The following is a 6,024-nucleotide window of genomic DNA, read 5'->3' as shown; positions in this document are numbered from 1 at the left end:
ACATGAATTCCAAATCAAATTACTTGAACGTACTTAGGTATTTTATGGGTTTCCACTTAGTGAAAACCTAATGTTGAACGTGTTCCATTCCAACAAGTTCTCCAAATGAATACTGACAACACTTATCCAATCGGTATTTATTCCCATCTTTTTATTATGGTAATAAGGAATTTATATGTTATGTATTATTAACATAATTTATATCCTAATATTTATCAACTTTTTTAGACTTGTTTGGGCGGGTTACAACATTAGAAACTTTAATTCAGTCTGTGGATGATCCTTATGAAGAGATTTTTGGTGTACTTTTGACTAAGATATATTTAAGCTGATGGATGATAGATAATTACTATTCTTAGTTTTAGTAACTCATAAACATCAAATAAACATCTTTTTAAAATTTACATTCATTTTATGTGTATGTGCACTAATAATATTACACGGTGGGCATGAGTTGGAATGCGAAGTTTAAGAACAGCTTGCCCGAGATTTGGATAAGAAATTGGCCGTTGAGTAAATATCATCCAACCTTCTTAGCTTTGCGTTTCTGGCGAGTAAACTACAATGATCAAGGTAAAATTTTAAATCATTTAAATATTGCTGTCATTTATTTAAGATCGTCTATATTTTTTTGTCAACTCTTTAACATAGTCTTTAAAAAATTTACATTGTTGTCATGATCACAGACGGAGGACAATGTGCTAAATTCAAATTCGATCCCACATGGATTCAATAGTTATGTAATGATTATACATACCATTTGTATATATGTTAAGTACTTAATTTTTTTAGAACTGGTTGTCCTTTTAAGCTCTCTTGTTATAAACTACTTATAATATAACATATTTAAAGTTTTGTTCAGTATTTGATATTGCAATTTGACATATGTAGATTGAAATATAATAATCTTCTAACTTTATAATATTGATCCTAATGACATAGTTATTTGCATGATAAGATTGACCCATGGTGGTATCACTCGTGAGACTAATTAACAAATTAAATCACTCGAACTTTGATATACCATATTAATTAACTTTATACTAATACATATATATGATATAAACATAATATGACTCTTCATAATTCGTAGTATCATATTCTACATGATATATTGGGTGACATACGAGATGTGTAACAATACACGTAATATATGAGTAATAGAAACAATTCTTCATGAGGAAGCATAGAAATGTAAACATCAAACTAAGTGGATCGTGAATCTGATACAAACATCTAAATACTACATATCAACATGCATGCATTATTTATTATACATATATATATGATATAACTTTAAACATCAATGAAGAATGAAAGTAAATAATGTTTAAAAGGTACAATGTTGAGTAAAAAACTGTATTTATCAAAAATACAAATTATATTTAAGCCCGCGATGAACTCATACATTTACTTAGGATCTAACAGTTGATTCATTTTCTACTATATTGTACCCGCACGCATGTGCTAAATTGGACCGCCCGCACACATGTGCTAAATTGGACCGCCCGCACACATGTGCTATATTTAAGGACAACATCCTAAATTCGAATTCAATCAAACATAGATTTAATAGTGATTTTATGGTTGATTACTCTGTTTGTGTCTATGTTAAGTACTCAAGTTTTTGGCTACGATTATCCTTTTAAAACCCTCATATTATAGACTAACGTATAAAATAACATATTTTAGGTTTTGTTCAGTTTATTGTTTTGCAATATAGATGCTGATGACATAGTAATTAAGCGTATAGATAATATTTTAAAAAAGATTATAATGTATTTTACAGATATTTAGTAAAAGTAAAAAAAAAAATACATGTACATAACTAATCTTCAATTGGCCACTCACGAGCAATCAAATATATTTCATTGCAGAAGGTCTAGGCTGCATACTTCCATTAACAATGATCACATCTCCGCTTTGTTTTTGATCCATCTGTGGAGACTACAAACACATGATCTTCTATTTTGGAGCACCAACAAGCAAATGAGATGTTAGCATCTATTCTTTCAAATATAGACAGAAACATCCCAGGTTTATCGTAATCCCAATAGCCTGATACTTCCTGAGTAGTGATCATGTGAGACATCCGATCAACAGGTTCACGAGTAAAACCAGAATAGTTGTGAACCAATCATCTATGATCAACGCTAAATGCTAAGTTCATCATACCATCTACATATTTTCCCAACAAGCATCCTCTCACCAGCAAGATGTATTTTCTCCCTTCCTTCATCAACCAGATGGAGCATGAAGAACTCATACATATACCTCAGGTAGATGGCCTATGGTTACCCAAATGTTAGCACCTAAGCCTGAATGTTCTACCAGCATTGACCTTTTTAATAAATTCATTCATACTGTAAAAGTAATATTCTCTGCCAATCTTATTGAACACGATAAAAGCAATTCTTGGACTACCAAAGTCGTGGATACTGTTTGTTGCTACCTTGGAGAGAATCTGATGAAAAATCGAAGGAGGGAGAGAAGCCAAGTTCAAGTTCTCCGTGTGTCTTCCTAAACTGTAATGAACAGAGAAAATAAAATGGTTATTAGTGAGAGATATATGAGTTAATTTATTTGGAGGAGGTGATAAAACCTTAGATTTAATGATCCTCGAACATACACAACTTTTCTCTGGAACAGTCGCCTCTCTTGTAGATAATTATGATTACATTTGTCTATCTCTTCTGTCTGTAATGTTTAGTCAAGTCACTAAATTTAAACTCCACTCCATTAAATCCTCTCCTTCTCTCCCTTTACATATATACAGTTTGCTCTCTCCCACTAGCATTTCTTTGCAAAACATAACACATAAATCACCGAAAAACAAAGAAACGACACATAATATCTCAGGTTTCTAACAATATGGCACACTCCAATATGCTTGCTGATGTTGTGTATAACACTAGCATCACGTCATGGCGTTTTAGAGTTAAAATACTCAGGATCCACTCTTTCTATTCCTATGTTTCCGGTTGTGGATCCAACTAGAGTTATATACTAGCAGATGAGGCTGTATGTGTAAAATCATTGTCTCTTAATTTTCTAATAAAATGCAATAATGCAAACTAAAAACTTGATTATGCAGGGAACCAAGATGGAGATGACCATTTATTCTGGTAGTGCATATAGATTTAGAGACCAAGAGAACCAAGAGGGACAGTGGGTTGAAATATTTCGGGTTGAAATTGATCATGTCTATCAAGGTTTCAATACAACAAACTCCCGATTCAAACTATCTGCTACGCCGGATAATAAATTCCACATCATCGATCCCCTGAACAATCATCTTTACATGGAATTCAAATGTATTCATGATATCCCTCATATCAGGAACATAAACTATCCCATGGGTACTAATACTAACTACTAAAATATATTTCAGATAATATATATGTAAGTAACATAAGCAAAAACACTTATCTTGTAGATATAATGGGAGTGGTCTTCAACACGGAAGTCCATTTTGATGACCCTGCAAGGCCAAATATGGTATTTTATATAAGGGACAACATGTAAATAGAAAGTAACATATGATCACGACCAAATTTTTACATTAGTGTAATTGACATACAATGTTTTATTCATAATAGCGAGAGTGAGATAAAATGTGTGGCAATTGGAGATTATGCTAATGCCTTTCGGGATGGGTTTGAAAACATTAGGAGTTGTGTAGGGGTGATTGTGGTCCTCAAGATGTGGAGAAGCCGGAGGTTTATAAGTAAATGTATTTTATTATGTGTTTAGTTTTAACTGTGTTAATTGAATAAAAAGTTTATGTACTCATATATAAAAGATATCTTGATGATGATGATAAATGGCATGAGACCAAGGGTAGATTATCTGACTTCAGGTTCAACCCGCGTTTGCCGCAGGTTGAGGAGTTCAGGCAATCACTACTTAACAGTGACCCTTATGTCCGGAGACATGGGGGTTATGAGGCCTTTTTAAAACTTGGTGTTCTCCGTGTTTTTTTTCGTGTTTTATTTGAATATATTTTTTTACACTTAAAATAAAACTATAATGAAATCTAAATCAATATCTTTGTTGGGCAGGATTTCAAATCTTATGAGATTGCATTCATTTATTTTTTGGTTCAAGGTGTATAATCATATGATATGTTAGGAATAATAGCCAATGGCTCAAACATGTATTATAACATTGAACTTAGTGAGACAGAAAGATACATAGAGATTGAGAGAGAATTACGATATACTTATACACTAAAAATAATACCTATATATGCAATATGAATCATATTTATGCCCAGCACATGCGTGCATGCGGTCCACCTAGTTATCTATATATTTGGCCCAGTACTCATAATAATTTCTAGAGTTCATGTAGGTTTTTTTTTATTTTTAATTTTACAAAATTATCCAAAATGATGTCGTTTGATAAATTAACAGATGACTAACACATTTGACAGTCAATATATATAAGAGCATGATTTTGAGAATTCACCTAGTATTTAAAATTTGTTAATTTTACATAATTTATCCAGAATAACGTTGTTTGATAAATTAACAGATGATTAAAACCCTTGACGGTCAATATATATAAGAGCACGAATTTGAGAGAATATGTAGTATTTAAATTTTTTTAACATTACATAATTTATCCAAAATAACACAGTTTGATAAATTAGCAGATGACTAACACCTTTGATGGTCAATATATATAGAAACATGATTTTGAGAGTTCATGTAATATTTTTAGAAATTTTATTTTAATATGGAATATGCACTAATATAACGTTTAGGAATGAAAAGACACAACGCTAAAGTTCATGTCGTATTTTTTTAATTTTTGTTTAGTTCAGTATGCAATACCCAATACTACAAAGTTCAGGAAGCAAAAGGCACAACGCGTATACTTCAGGTTGAAATACACCTTTTCCTGTACAAATACACACGAGTATTTACAAAGCCTAAAAGCATTTCTACAAAAGACTCCAAACATATATTTTCAATGCTTGTTATTTTTGTGAAATATAAAAGTAGACTTCACAAGTCACAATACCCAACTAGAGTTTATCACACAAACCTAACATGGTTTTCTTCATTCAAAAAACTAAAAAGAAAGCTTAAAGAAGAATTTTTTTCAAAGTTCACCGTCCGTGCCCATGGACAATCGAGTGAGTTACAAATGTAGAGTCGTTGCCTGAGGAAGAAGAGTAAGAGGACGTAGAGAAGGTGTTGGTAGTGCGAGAAGGAAGGAGGAGGTTAGATCCAATAATCAACGGAGCAAAGGACCTAATACCCGGAGAGTTTACGGAGATATAAGGCAGCTTTAGGCTTTCATTTAAGTATTGCACAACTTCTGCCATCGAAGGTCTCATTTCCACCAAAGCATTCGTGCAAAGCAACCCAACTTTCAATACCATTTCGACTTCCTCAGATGAGATTTCACCTCTCATTCTAAGATCTCTTGCTCCGAGCAAAGAAGCCATTTTCCAGCATTGGCAGACCCACTTAACTAAATACCGTCTTTCCTCTGGCAACGCAGGGTCAACTGGTCTCCTCCCACATGTTACCTCAAGTAAAAAGGCACCAAAGCTATAAACGTCGGTTGCAGTGGAAGCTCTCACTGTACAAAGCTCCGGGGCCATGTAGCCAATGGTTCCCACAGAGGCAGTTGTAGCAGTGTCTGCCCAATCATCATGAAACCTTGCCATACCAAAGTCTCCTAACCTTCCGTTGAATTCAGCGTCTAACATAACGTTAGAAGCCTTGATATCCCTGTGGAGAACAACTTGGGGAGCTCCTGTATTCATGTAACTGAGAGCTGAAGCTATGTCCTTGATTATTGCAAGTCTTCAATGCCATGAGAAGGGCGGTTTATCGTCATGGAATAAGTATTGGTCAAGACTACCATTGGGCATGTATTCAGATACCAGAAATAACTCACCTTTTCTTCTACAATACCCAAGAAGTGGAACAATATTCTTGTGTTTTAGATTACCCATGCTCACGATTTCAGCCACAAACTGCTTCATTCCTTCATCCGCGTTGTGGG

At 33.6% G+C, this 6,024-nt stretch overlaps 1 pseudogene; it reads right to left on the bottom strand.

The window, feature by feature from the left end:
- Positions 1–5,116: 5,116 nt before the first annotated feature.
- Positions 5,117–6,024, bottom strand: part of LOC106330652 — a 5,317-nt pseudogene continuing 4,409 nt past the window's right edge.

This window comes from Brassica oleracea, chromosome C3, assembly GCF_000695525.1.
Source record: "Brassica oleracea var. oleracea cultivar TO1000 chromosome C3, BOL, whole genome shotgun sequence".
Lineage (NCBI taxonomy): Eukaryota > Viridiplantae > Streptophyta > Magnoliopsida > Brassicales > Brassicaceae > Brassica > Brassica oleracea.
Note: the sequence above shows the minus strand (reverse complement) of the source record. Positions and strands in the feature narration are given on the sequence as shown.